Source organism: Trematomus bernacchii, unplaced genomic scaffold (assembly GCF_902827165.1).
Source record: "Trematomus bernacchii unplaced genomic scaffold, fTreBer1.1, whole genome shotgun sequence".
NCBI classification, from domain to species: Eukaryota; Metazoa; Chordata; class Actinopteri; order Perciformes; family Nototheniidae; genus Trematomus; species Trematomus bernacchii.
Window position 1 is genome coordinate 12,577,228 of NW_022987727.1, and position 15,758 is coordinate 12,592,985.

The following is a 15,758-nucleotide window of genomic DNA, read 5'->3' on the forward strand; positions in this document are numbered from 1 at the left end:
GTCCAACCCAAGATTCAGAATATAGATTTGTTGTACTGTGATTTGCTCTTGACATATTCATGGTTGTTTACAATAATTGTGTGGAATTATAAATCCCATACGAAGCAGTGGAAAACAAACAACACAACATTCATTTTTTTCCGTGTGTTCGACCTACTTCCAACATATGGAGCTGTATGGTGATCCAGGGATGATGTCCATGTGTAATCAGAAAACCTGACATACTACTGGATTGATTTCAGTTACAGTCCTGCATCCAAAGTCCAGCTGGACATTGATTCACCACCGATGCTCTAGAGGCGGTCATATGTGAGTCTGGAAGCGCTGGGTCAAGTGGGTGTTCCCTGCTCACGTGTTAGGGATTGTGGTGTGTGTGTGTGTGTGTGTGTGTGTGTGTATTTGTATTAAGCTGTTAGTATAGACTAAGCTCTGGGACATTAGGTTTACGTATCCTCACAGAACCCCTCCGATGAGCTGCGGGTGGATGGAGCTATATGGAGCAGTCTGGGAGAGAGGGAGAGCAGAAAAACAATCACGCTTTTCTAACTTTAACGCAGAAATTCAGTGACCGTGGTAATCTCAGTTTAGATTAGATTCAATTTGTATCGCACCATAAAGAAAAAAAAACATGGCTTAATTACAGCAGCGCCATTTGCAGGTGTTAGGAATAATGCAACCAAGTGTAGACACAGTTTAGGTAAAAATGAATAAAAGACCATAAAGTGCATGGTTTTGCTCAAAAGGATAAAAAGATAAAATTGGTACACTGAATTAAAATATAAACCAAACACTCAATTTATCACACGTTGAAATCAAAAGCTATAGGACATTTATTGTGCACACTAAAGGCTTAATCCTCTAAAAGTTATTTGTATTTGCGCCCACGAAAAGCTGTATAAACCAAAACAAATATATATAGACAGATGAGGTCAAAAGGCCACATGCTTATACACAGAAGTTTCTCTACAAAAACAAAAAAAGGAAAAAAACAGCTGACTTAATTTGAAAAAACAAAACAAGATGAGCAGAAAAAAACTCACCAACCAGTAAACAATCTAAAAAAATAAAATACATTTTCAAATGAATTCAGTATTTTTGTTGAACACGTTTCAACTGCCAAGGTCATCCATCACCCGACAGGTGTGGCAAGAAACAAGAGCACATTTTTAGAGCAGCCTTTTATTGTGAACAGCCCAACACACACCTGTGTTAATCAGGCTGTTTAATCAGCATCTTGATAAGACACACCTGGCACCTGGATGGATGATGTTGGCAAAGGAAAAATGTGACTACAAACAACATACAACTTTGGGGGTTGAAAGAAAGAGCATCTGGCTATTTCTGTGCACAGAAAAAAGTCTTGGAATTTTTATTTAAATTGTGAAAAATGGGAGCAAAAAAGAAAATTGTTGTGACAGATTGTCAGATGGTGTTACGAACTCAGACACTTAGGATGTAGGACCCAATTGCACGACCCGGGAGACAGAGGTAAAGTATTAGTAAGATACTTTATTTTCCAAAATACAGCAATGAACAACAAAAAAGGTAACTATCAAATCTCTAACCGAGATGACAAAAATAGAGGAACAAAATGAAAGCGCTCACGTAGTGAGGAATCAAACTTTACAAGAGTACAAAGAGCATAGACCTGACCATAGCAAGAGACAATACGAACTGACAAAGAACACTTGGGAGACAGGGGAATATAAGCACAGGGTAACTAGACACAGGTGGGACCAATCAGGGGCGGGGCTGACATTGATGAGCACAGGAGACACAGGTGAAAATAATCAGGAAGCCTGGAATGAGAGAAAGCAAACGTAAATAACATGCATCTCTCTAGCATTTCTGTCGGTGCACAACAGTACCCCCCCCTCTAGGGCCAACTCCTGATGGCCCAGGCTGATTGTAAAAATCGTGGATAAGCGTCTTGTCTACGATAAATGACGCAGCTACCCAGCTTCTAGCCTCAGGACCGTAACCCTTCCAGTCTACCAGGAATTGCTTCCCCCTCCCCCTATTACGGACCTCCAGTAGCTTACGGACCTTGTAAACCTCACCCCCTTCAAAGAACTCGGGCGGTGGAGGGGGCTTGGAGGCGGGAACAAGTGTGCTCTCGTACACCGGCTTGATTTTACTGACGTGAAACGTCGGATGTACTCTCATAGTTCTGGGGAGTTGCAAGCGTACAGACACCGGGTTGATGACTCTGGACACTGGGAAAGGACCCACAAATCTCGGAGCCAGTTTCTTTGAGGCGACATGGAGTGGTAAGTCCTTAGTGGAAAGCCAAACATTTTGGCCTGGTCTGTAGGAGGGAGCGACCCTGCGATGGACGTCTGCAACAGCCTTCATCCGAGCTGAACTTCGGAGAAGAGCCTGGCGAGCACCAGCCCAAACTCGTCGACAACGTCTGATCATGGCATGAGCCGATGGAACCCTCACCTCTTCCTCGTTGTTAGAGGAAAAATGGAGGCTGGAAACCATTGACACAATGGAATGGAGAGAGACCTGTGGCTGCCGTAGGAAGAGTATTGTGGGCAAACTCGACCCATGTGAGGTGGTCACTCCAGGTAGTCTGGTTCCGGGAGACGAGACAACGTAGCGTAGTCTCTAGTTCCTGGTTCAGACGCTCCGACTGCCCATTTGACTGAGGATGATATCCTGATGACAAGCTGACGGTGGCACCTATGAGTCGACAAAACTCCTTCCAGAAAACGGAAATGAATTGTGGACCCCTGTCGGAAACAATGTCATCAGGGAATCCATGGATCCTGAATATGTGATTCATCATGACCTCTGCGGTGACTTTGGCAGAGGGAAGCTTGGTCAATGGGATGAAGTGAGCCATCTTTGAAAATCGATCCACCACTGTTAGGACCGTAGTCTTGCCTCTGGATGAAGGAAATCCTGTCACAAAATCCATTGAAATGTGTGACCAAGGACGTTGGGGAATCGGCAGGGGCTGGAGCAAGCCCATCTTGACTTGTGATGAGGTCTTATTACACGCACACACCGGACAAGCCGCTACGTACTCTGCCACATCTTTCTTCATGGCTGGCCACCAGAAACGTTGTTGTATCCTGAACATTGTCCTTGTTACCCCCGGATGGCACGAAAGCACAGATGAGTGAGCCCAGTGGATGACCTTGGAGTGAAGAGCCTCAGGAACAAACAGCAGATTGTTGGGACACTCGCTAGGTGCTGGATTCTTGACATTCGCCTTTTTTACTTCCGACTCCACTTGCCAGGAAAAGGCTCCGATCACACGGTTAAGTGGAAGGATGGTCTTGGGCTCTACCGCAAGTGGTTCCGGATCATAAAGACGAGACAAAGCATCGGGTTTTTGATTCTGAGACCCGGGACGAAAAGAGAGGGTGAAATTGAACCTACTAAAGAATAGTGTCCACCTGGCCTGACGGGAGTTGAGACGCTTAGCCTTTCTCATATATATATATATATATATATATATTAATATATATATATATTAATATATATATATATTAATATATATATATTAATATTAATATATTAATATATATATTAATATATATATATTAATATATATATATTTATATATATATATATATATATATATATATTAATATATATATATATTAATATATATATATTAATATATATATATATATATATATATATGAGAAAGGCTAAGCGTCTCAACTCCCGTCAGGCCAGGTGGACACTATTCTTTAGTAGGTTCAATTTCACCCTCTCTTTTCGTCCCGGGTCTCAGAATCAAAAACCCGATGCTTTGTCTCGTCTTTATGATCCGGAACCACTTGCGGTAGAGCATATATATATATATATATATATATATATATATATATATATATATATATATATATATATATATATATATATATATATATATATATATATATATATATATATATATATATATATATATATATATATATATTCCAGATTCTTGTGATCTGTCCAGACTAAAAACGGCTGCTCTGCACCCTCTAACCAGTGTCTCCATTCCTCGAGGGCAGCTTTTACAGCTAACAGTTCCTTGTTCCCCACGTCGTAATTCCGCTCTGCCGTTGTCAGTTTCCGCGACAGGTAAGCACATGGATGCATCTTGTTGTCTTCTGCAGAACGTTGAGACAGTACTCCTCCAATTCCCTCATTGGAAGCATCAACCTCGACCATAAACTGGCGCTGGGGATCTGGAATGGTGAGTATGGGGGCTGATGTGAATCTCTCTCTGAGACGTTGGAAAGCGAAGTCCGCCTGGGGAGTCCACTTGAAAGGAACCTTAGGAGAAGTCAGAACATGTAGAGGGGCAGCAACAGAACTGAAATTCCTAATAAACTTCCTATAGAAGTTAGCAAACCCTAGAAACTGTTGGACCTTCTTCCTGGAGTCTGGTGTAGGCCACTGGGATACTGCACTGATTTTAGCCGGATCCATTTGCATATGATTAGGTGAGATTATGTATCCTAAGAAGGATACCTCTTTTGTGTGGAACTCACACTTCTCTGCCTTGACATATAACTGATTCTCTAGCAGTTTCTGCAAAACCTGACGGACATGGTTAACATGAGACTTAGTGTCTGGGGAGAAAATCAGAATATCATCCAGATACACAAACACTGAAATATTCAAAAATTCCCGTAAAACCTCATTCACAAGAGCTTGAAACACAGCCGGTGCATTGCATAGTCCAAAGGGCATTACTAGATACTCATAGTGACCACTCTGAGTGTTGAATCCTGTCTTCCACTCATCCCCTTTTCTTATTCTAACCAAGTGATATGCATTTCTTAAATCTAACTTGGTGAATATTTTGGCAGTTTGAAGTAGTTCAAAGGCAGATGTCATGAGTGGCAGAGGATAGCGGTTCTTCACCGTAATGTCATTTAGTGGACTGTAGTCTATGCAAGGTCTCAGAGACCCGTCTTTCTTTCCCACAAAGAAACATCCCGCTCCGGCTGGAGAAGATGAAGGACGGATAATTCCTGATTTGAGTGAAGAGGAAATGTATTCGTCCATTGCTGCTCTCTCAGGTCTCGAAATCGAATAAAGTTTCCCCTTGGGAATGGGGGCTCCCGGTAAGAGATCAATGGGACAGTCAAAATCTCGGTGAGGAGGTAGCGACATGGCTTTGGATTTGTTAAAGGCTTCCTTTAAATCATGGTAACAGGAAGGTACCTTCTGTAGATCAGGATAGTCGGGGTGATCTATAATGATTTTACGAGAGTCTGTTGGTGCATGAACAGGTTGCGAAAGTTTACACCTGCCCATACAATCCTCTCCCCATTCCTTAATTTTCCCTGAACGCCAGTCAATGTGAGGATTGTGGATCTTTAGCCATGGAAACCCCAATATAATCGGGTGCTGAGCCGACTCAAAAATATGGAATTGCATGCTCTCGGTATGGTCCTTATTCACAGTAATCTGAATGGGCTCAGTGCAATGGGTGACTGTGAACAACAAGCGGCCGTCTAAGGCACTGGCATTAATAGGATGAGATAGCGGAACAGTCTTTATTTCTAGCTGATTTACTACGCCCCAGTCCATAAGACTTTCGTCAGCCCCTGAGTCTATTAACACACCCTGGTCAATGGTTTGATTGTTAATACAAATGTTTACCTGCGTAACAGGTCGAGGAGGAAAGTCTGCGGGAAACTTGCTCACCAGCGCCCTCCTTTTGACTGGTGAGCACGATCTTTTCCCGGGCATGAAGCGAGTTGATGATCCGACTGGCCGCAGTAGAAACAACAACCCTCCCGTAGACGGCGCTGCCTCTCCTCCAGAGAAAGCCTGGTTCTTCCCAGCTGCATGGATTCCCCGGAGTCATTCGGAAGTGTAATCCTCTGACGGTGTGGTAACATGGGCTGGACATCCTCGGCTGGCGGCGCGACCCACCAAGATGCATTCTGGGAGCTGGGAATAACGTCTCGGTTGCGTCGACGCTCCCTCTCTCTTTCCCGAAGACGGTTATCGATCCGGATGGCCACGGCGATGAGAGATTCCAGATCCCGGGGTGTCTCCAGTGGAGCCAGCTGGTCTTTTATCGGTTCCGAAAGTCCCGTCATGAAGGCGTCACGAAGAGCCGGAACATTCCATCCGCTGTCCGCTGCTGCTGTGCGAAACTCGATGGCGTAATCAACCACCTGGCGGTTGAGCTGGCGTATATGAAAAAGTTTTCTGCTGGCCTCTGTAGCAGGCGATGAGTGGTCAAAAATACGACTCAGTCTCTATGAAATCGGTCAATGAGTAACATAGTTCAGTTTCTCTTGACCATTCTGCAGTAGCCCAGGCTGCAGCTCTTCCCGTTAAATGACACAATAAACGCCACTTTACCATGGTCCGATGAAAAGGCTCCTGGGTTGTGTTGAAAATGCAGATCGCACTGTACCAAAAAGGCTCTGCAATTAGAAGAATCTCCGGAAAATCTCTCCGGAAGAGCCAGCCGTAAAGGGGAAGAAACAGCCTGACTTGGGAAATCAGCTGGAGCATTGACTGGCAACCTCTCAGTTGTGGATGACGTCACCGGAGGAGCAGTCTGTTGGTGAGTGAAAAAATGATTCATTTGGACAGCCAGTTGTTGCATCTGTGTGGATAATGCTTCCTGAATCCCGGCCTGGCGTCCTCTTAGTTCTTGCATTTCCTGGTTGACTAGGCCCAGCTGTTCCTCGTGATGAAAGATCTTCACGCCCTGTGCTGACAGCGCTGCGTGAAGCGTTCTTGGGTCGGCTGGGTCCATAATGGTCAGTTCGTTCTGTTACGAACTCAGACACTTAGGATGTAGGACCCAATTGCACGACCCGGGAGACAGAGGTAAAGTATTAGTAAGATACTTTATTTTCCAAAATACAGCAATGAACAACAAAAAAGGTAACTATCAAATCTCTAACCGAGATGACAAAAATAGAGGAACAAAATGAAAGCGCTCACGTAGTGAGGAATCAAACTTTACAAGAGTACAAAGAGCATAGACCTGACCATAGCAAGAGACAATACGAACTGACAAAGAACACTTGGGAGACAGGGGAATATAAGCACAGGGTAACTAGACACAGGTGGGACCAATCAGGGGCGGGGCTGACATTGATGAGCACAGGAGACACAGGTGAAAATAATCAGGAAGCCTGGAATGAGAGAAAGCAAACGTAAATAACATGCATCTCTCTAGCATTTCTGTCGGTGCACAACAGATGGATGGGTAGGTTGATAGATAGATAGATAGATAGATAGATAGATAGATAGATAGATAGATAGATAGATAGATAGATAGATAGATAGATAGATAGATAGATAGATAGATAGATAGATAGATAGATAGATAGATAGATAGATAGATAGATAGATAGATACATACATTGGCTGCGTCTCACTTCGGTTATTTCTAATTTCCTCGCTCCTCGGTCTCGGTATCACCGGAAGTTGATTTGTCTGCTCCATCTTGAATAGCGTCCCAGTGGCCTTATTTGTGCCGGAGGACCGAGGATCGAGGATCGAGGAGCGATAACGGAGGAGCGATAATCGAGGAACTACCAGACCATCCTCCGGTGAAATCCTCAGACACTCGCCCCGCCCCCTTACTGTGTATCGCTCACTGATTGGACGATGCAGCGCACGCACTGATCTGTTGCTTCTTTACATGAGAGCAGTTTCCCGGGGTCCTTCTCAGGTCGACTATTTTCATTTCCTCGGTCCTCGTTCCTCGGTATCACCGGAAGTTGATTTGTCTGCGCCATCTTGAGTAGCGTCCCATGGCTCTTATTTCTGCCAGAGGAGCGAGGAGCGATAACCGAGGAACCACCAGACCATCCTCCGGTGAAATCCTCAGATACTCTCCCCGCCCCCTTACTGTGTATCGCTCACTGATTGGACGATGCAGCGCATGCACTGATCTGATGCTTCTTGACATGAGAGCAGAGTTTCCCAGCGGAGTGAAGAAAACACATGAAACTCACGGGACTCACTCCTCAGTTTATACTGTGTTTTGTTTCAATGAATGCATCATTCAGTTACAAATATGTGATATATCTGAACAACAAAGTGGTCAAAAATTATTTTATTCATTTATTGGAAACATTTTCATGATCGCTTTTTCGTTTTACATTTTCATTTATTGTCATTTCCATTCAGTCAGTCATTAAGTGCTATTTAACATGTTAATTTGCTACATATCCACACAAACTAAGTGTGCAATCCAATGAATGTTAATCTAACTGGGTTTTGATAGATAACACATATCTCTTTTTCTTCTCTGAATTATTTTATTTCTATTGTGCACTCTAATCAATATTAATCCAACTATTGTTCGTTTATACATTTTAAGAATGGCGTTTATCTTTTTTGAGAATGAGTTCTTATTTTATTTAATGTATTTAGGTCTACAACAGATGATACAAATGTTTGTGTCAGTAAAAGTGTACTAACAGAGGCGGGGGTGTTTGTGAAAATAACGGGGACAGAGCTGCTGTCAGACGAACAGCTGTGCGGCGTCATCACAAACGGACGTCGCTTCACGTGACGCTCCGGAGGAAAGGACGTCCCATTGCTCTTAAAACTCATTTCCCTGCTTCTCGTGGTTTCCTTGCGTCTCTCCATGCTTCCCTGGTGGGAGGGACTAAACGCAGGGAAACGACGCAAGTGAGGGACGCAAGGATTCCATTTAATCGACCTGAGAAGGACCCCCAGCGGAGTGAAGAAAACACATGAAACTCACGAGAGTCACTCCTCAGTCTATAGTATACTGTGTTTTGTTTCAATTAATGTATAGTTTAGTTACATATGTGATATATCTGAACAACAAAGTGGTCAAAAATCATTTTATTCATTTATTGGAAACATTTTCATGATCGCTTTTTTCGTTTTACATTTTCATTTATTGTCATTTCCATTCAGTCCGTCATTAAGTGCTATTTAAAATGTTAATTTGCTACATATCCACACAAACAAACAAAGTGTGCAATCCAATGAATGTTAATCTAACTGGGTTTTGATAGATAACATATCTCTTTTTCTTCTCTCAATTATTTTATTTATATTGTGCACTCTAATCAATATTAATCCAACTATTGTTCGTTTATACATTTTAAGAATGGCGTTTATCTTTTTTGAGAATGAGTTCTTATTTTATTTAATATATTTGGGTCTACAACAGATGATACAAATGTTTATGTCGGTAAATGTGGCAGGGGTGTTTGTGAAAATAATGGGGACAGAGCTGGCTGCTGTCAGACGATCAGCTGTGCGGAGTCATCACAAACGGACGTCGCTTCACGTGACGCTCCGAGCTCTTAAAACTAATTTCCCGGGCTGCATCTCAGGTCGATTAAATGGAATCCTTGCGTCCCTCACTTACGTCGTTTCCCTGCGTTTAGTCCCTCCCACCAGGGAAGCATGGAGAGACGCAAGGAAACCACGAGAAGCAGGGAAATGAGTTTTAAGAGCAATGGGACGTCCTTTCCTCCGGAGCGTCACGTGAAGCGACGTCCGTTTGTGATGACGCCGCAAGTGAGGGGCGCAAGGATTTCATTTAACCGAAGTGAGATGCAGCCATTGATACATAGATAGATACGATATGCTGCCCCCACACGGCCTTTTAGCATTACTACAACTCTATAACTCTTGCAAAGATACAAAAGTATACCCAAGATAGGTCACACACCAATACAACCTTTATATGGTTTGTAGAAACCTAAACGCTTGTATACTAAACTTAAGTTGTACTGGGCCTGTTATGTATGAAATTATTAACTGGTTACTGGCAAAGAAAATGATGAGTGACTTTAAATCAAATCAAATCAAATCAGGTTTTATTTATATAGCACATTTAAAAGCGATTTTTGGTCGAGCCAAAGTGCTGTACATGTAATAAAAACACATTACTACAAATCACAATAAACGACAATAAATTACAACAGATATATCTTAAAAAACAAAATAAAAATAAAACACACGGAAAAGTCAGGAGTCGCACTCCGCTCTAACTAGAAAGCCAGAGAGAAGAAGTGTGTTTTTAGTTTTGATTTAAAAACCCCTAGGGTCTGGGCCGACCTCACATGGAGGGGCAGAGTGTTCCAGAGCCTAGGGCCAGCTGCTGCGAAGGCTCGGTGCCCTCTGGTTTTGAGCCTGGTCTTGGGCACTACCAGCAGCAGCTGGTCAGCAGACCTTAAAGCTCTGGCTGGGGTGTAACGCTGGAGCAGTTCAGCTATATAGGCCCGAGCCAGCCCATTTAGTGCTTTAAAAACAAATAAAAGGATTTTAAAATCCTTTAGTTGTCACAGACATGCAGTGACGCTGAGTAAAAGTTCAAACGTTTCCCTCTCACAATTTATTGGAGTAACTTCAGTCCTTTAAAGTAGCATAACATCTAAATACTCATTTAAAATACAATTACTGAGTAAATGTACTTAGTTACGTTACAGAAATTGTCAAGCGTTTACACAAGTATGGCTTATATTTGCCAATGACTGAAAATATAATAAAAGCTCAACGTTACCGTGGTTTATTACTGTTCAGGGGTAGTCTCTTATCTCGTTGTGCTCTCATACTCTCTTTGTACGTCAAAGTTTTGGATACATATATACACGTGCATGTCCTCAACATCAACGGTAGTTACTTATTTAGGTTCCAGGATGGTTAAGTTAACTGCGATGTTGCAGTAAGGTACAATATTGGTCTACATTCACTCCGCACCTTTTTTTTTTTAACTTAGGCTACATACTAGGCTTGTTTGAGACAAGCGAGACCTGCGCAGACCTGCGCAATTGCGATCAACGTCTTGCTAGTGCGTTGCATGATGGTTAGTCATTTTGTCCGACTTGCTCAGGAGGCTCGCCTACATGAGACGTTGAAATCTCGCGGGACAAAGACGCCCGCAGACTTGAGAGCGAGGCGCGGCGAGGCGGCGCAGTTTCTCTCCACGGGCTGCGGAAGCGAAATGCTTGATGGGAAACGACCAAGCCCCCAGGAAGTGCGCCGGACTCAGATGAAAATATTCGTGCTGGCCAAACGGCGGTACTACACTTCCTTTTGGTTGCCAGGCCCGGAAACACTTTTTCCCATTGACTTACATGGGGAAAGAGTGGTCTGTAAATCGTTGGATAATTTTTTTTAAACTAAATAAACTACCCAGTATGAACACTTGTATAGCCCTTATTAAAAACATTCGTTCCTCAAGTTGTAAAAATGTGCTAATAACGTTATTCTGAGAGTTATTTCCCTCTGCATTATGAACGCGCATCTAACCCACGGGACCGCGCCGCCCGGCACGTTCATGTTATGTGTTCAGCACTACATGCGTTTATCTTTACCCATGGATGCATAATAAGAACGGGCCCATATCGCCTTACTGCCAGCCCACGGAGCTGTAATAATGGATATATTGCACATGTTTGCTGTAATTCATCATTTGTAAAATAGTATACTACATGGGCTGTATGATTAAATCTTGTACCGTAAATGTTGTATTAAATAAAGTTAATATTACCGACGTAGATTAACGTCCCTGTAGCTTCTTATTGCACTAAGAAGCTTATTGCACTGTATATATATACATATAAAGTGCAATAATTCTTTCATGCTAAATGAAGCTCTGTTGCTTGGATATCACTAGATCCTGTTACAGCGTAATATAAAAGTACATAACGATTGATGTGTAAATTAGCATAATTACTAGCTAACCGCTAGCTGCTAACTGCCGCCTCGTTAATTTAAAATCTATCATAATAACAAACCATTACCATGCTGTCATGAACGTGCGGTGCTGTTACGTGTACGCAAATTGACGTGCTTGATGTGAACGAGCATTTTGGGGGGCATGGTTAAAGTTGCGCATGCGCTATGAGTGCACATACGGGTACTTCTCAGGCATGCCGGGTAATCTGTGACGTTTCGCTCTCTCAAAAGTTGGGCCATTTTATCATCATGCGCGAATAGAGTGGCGAAGTCCCTCCCCTTCTGGTGGACCTCCATGGGACCTTATTTCGGAAAAATTATGTATTGAAGTCAATGGAGAGAGAAAGATTATCTTTCGATCCCGTTTGAATTGTGCCACGAATTGCACATATGATGTTTGTCAATTTAAAAGATAATTTTGCAAGTAAAAAAAAAAAAAAGTGTCGTAAAACTGTGAAGTAACACATTTGTTTGTGTGAAACGCTCAATGAACTACATCTCTGGTCAACAACACACGTCACCAAGATGGCCGTCACTACTGTCTTGTCAACAAAACGATTGACTATCCTCACTATCACCACAATGAAACACGTCCAGAAGAATGTCATGCAAAGCTGCCTGCCTGCCTTCCTTTGATTCTCTCTGAACTGCCTGGTCGTTTTAATGTTTATTGTCAACCATTTGTGCAGATAGCATGAAGTAGAGAAGATCGCCGATGCTAACGTTAGCGTTAGCATTTCTCCCCCGGGCTTAAATGGTGTATTATAGAATGATCACACCGGTGACAGTACTATTCAAAGGGTTCACGAAATATGACTACTACTCTTACTGTTTAACATTTTGGGTTACTTAATGTTACTTCATGTTAAGGCTAATAAAGATGACAAGGCTGTAATGCTAACTAACGTGCTAGCTACTAGCTAGGTAGCTAACTTGATCAAGCCACTCCTGGTCGTTTCATCAGACGGGAAGCAAAAGAACGAGCAAGACCCATTGCTGGTATAATAACAACCTGGTACTAAGCACACAGGCATCTTGTTAAAGTTATCTTATCTTAGCCAGCGCCATATAGATAGATTATATCTATATTGCGCTGATCTTAGGTATCTGAATGGTGGAGGAAAACAATTGTGACATCACTTACGCGACTCTGGGATTTGTAGTCTTTCTAGTTACATATTTTTCATAGTCTTATATTTCAACAGTTTTACGACAAACTGTGACTTTTTTGACATGGAAATTATTTTTTAAGATTGACAAACATCATATGTGTAATTCATGGCACAATTCAAACGGGATCGAAAGATAAGTTTTCTCTCCCCATTGACTTCAATGCATAATTTTTCCGAAATAAGGTCCCATTACCCGGAAGTAAGTGGGCGTGACTTCGCCACTCTATGAGCAACTCTCATAGGAATGAATGAGGCCCCGCCTCCCACGCTGTATCCAGTTCTTATTATACATCCATGGAAACGACTCGCTGGTATCTCGAGCTGAGCGCTCATTGGTGGTTTTTACCCCGTGCTGGTGATGAAACTCTCCATTGGCTCGGCAAAAGTTTGTTGTTGTTTTGTGTCAGTTTTACGTCGCCACTTCCATTCACATTTTTCATCATTGTTCCACAATGTTTATCATCATGACATTAATATCTATATCTTTTATACTATACTTGCACTGCTTACCGTTTTCATACTTTATATATCTTAGCATATTCATATCCCTCACTGTGTATTCATCATTCAATTCATTCTATATTTTATTCTGTAGATTGTGTACATTACTTTTCACTTTACTGCTTTTTGCACTCCTGGTTAGAAGCTAAACTGCATTTCGTTGTCTCAGTACCTGTAATCTGTGCAATAACAATAAAGTTGAATCTAATCTTGAGCAGGAACAAATGTATTTACTTAGTACATATCTGACATTAACGATTAAACACATTTGTGCATGAAGAGAGAAACTTGCTCTGTCATAGGCCTACTGGGTCAGGCTACAAGGAAGTGGAGAGGAAAATATCACAAACAGAATACTACAGGATTGCTGGGAATATACAAAGTTCCAGGGGCGTGGGTTTGGCTGGACAAGTAAGGAGAGAACGAGGGCATATGGAGTGGAGACCATAAAGTTTGCCAAAGCAAGCCCATTTAGCAGTGTTCCCCCATGGCTTTCCCCAGAAGCTAATATAGATGTGAGTATCATAGAAAGGAAAAAAGAGTGGCAAATAAATGAAGTGGGAATTAAAACGAGTATGTACCTGAACGAACATATTACAATATTACAATTACCTCAAAATGTATACAGATGGATCTAAGAAGCAAGAATGCGTGGGGATAGGCGTGTATATACCAGAATTCAAAATATCAATCTCAAAACGAGTGTCACATAACTTATCAGTTTATACAGCAGAAATACTCGCAGCAATTATTGGGCTACAATAGGTTGAAGAGACCTGATAGGGTGGTGATATGCACAGACTCACTATCTGCTTTGGAAAGCATACAGTCGACAATAACTGTTAGAGAAGATTTCATTATTGAACTTAACCATTGCTTACTGAGACTTCAGAGAAGGGGAATAGATGTGCAGTTATGCTGGGTGCCTGCACATGAGGGGGTTCAAGGGAATGAGCATGCTGATAAATTAGCAAAAGATGCGTTACAGAAGGAAATAGCAATACAGTTTCACTGGAAAAGGAGAAGGAAAAGCAATAATTAAGAAGGGTATGGAAATATGGCAGAAAAGGTGGGAGGAAGATCAGAAAGGGAGGAGATACCACAAGTTACAGAAATCAGTCATAATAAAGATCTATACAGAAAGGAACAGATGGGAGGAGATCATCATCACTATAACTCAGATTGGATCATACAGGATTAAACGGCACAAGGTGTATAATGGTAAAAAGCGAAGTTGAAGAATGCAGGGGGTGTGGAGTGAAAGAAAATGTGGAACACATCGTATTACACTGCAACATGTACAAAACAGAGAGGGAAAAACTAAGAGACAGGGTCAGAGAGGCAGGAAGGGAGTGGAGCCTGATGAGGACACTGGGGACAGAAGGTGAGGGGGTAAGAGCTACCAGGAAGGCCATTCTTAAATATTTGAATGAAACGGGATTGATTGGAAGAATTTAAAACAACGTAAATACATGGTATAATTCCACCAGTGGTGATAGGATGATATGGTGATACACACTCTTGTACAGTAGGTGGCGGTATGCACCTTAAAGTTGTTTGCAATCCGCCAAAAACCGAGAGAAGAAGAAGAAGTTGATTCCGAGCTGTCCGACTTCAGGCGAGCTTTTTGAGACCTCCCCCGGCTGCAATCGGCTATTCTCGTCTACTTTCGAGGCGAGCCGCAGCTCGTCTCAAACAAGCCTATTGTATTTACGCAGCCACATATGCGGCGCTAACCTTAAGCATGCTAGCCAGCATGCTAAGCTAGACTCTGGTTATGTAACGAGGGTTCCAGACGGTGCACTGGCCCACGTTAGCTAATATCCCTATTGTACTTATAGTTGCGGCGTTTTACCCCGGAGTATAAGCAGGTGTACAACATATATAATACAAGTACGTGCCATGTGAGGATTTAAAATAGTTATAACATTATATTGTGACAGGCCATCCTGACGATACCATCTGGTCCCATGGTGTAATGGTTAGCACTCTGGACTTTGAATCCAGCGATCCGAGTTCAAATCTCGGTGGGACTATCCTTTTTTCTTTTTTTCCGGTTTATGTGAAACGACATATCAATAATGTACTGCACAATTACTTATGAGAAGGTTTGGACCAAAAGCTAATACATATAAGCTACATTTGTACCCCACCTAAAGAGCTTGCACTGCCGATAATCCGATGATGATACACAGCCTACTTCGCCCAGCAATGTTTCTCATAAAACCTTGTAAAAGATTATACTGACCTCAAGTGACCTTTCTACTTATTCCACTTATTTATACACTTATTTATCTTCTCTGTGTGAAACAATGAAGCAACAGTGATAAGTGCAATAGCCTAAAGTACTGTAACTGAGACAATTATCAACCTTGGAACATCATTTTGTGGCAAATATTAAACAATCATTCTGAAAAA

At 42.2% G+C, this 15,758-nt stretch overlaps 1 non-coding gene across 1 annotated transcript; it reads left to right on the forward strand.

Annotated features, from left to right (window-relative positions):
* Positions 1–15,304: 15,304 nt before the first annotated feature.
* On the forward strand, positions 15,305–15,376 carry trnaq-uug. The gene has a single exon. It is a non-coding gene; the product is annotated as a tRNA-Gln (tRNA).
* The last annotated feature ends 382 nt before the right edge of the window (positions 15,377–15,758 follow it).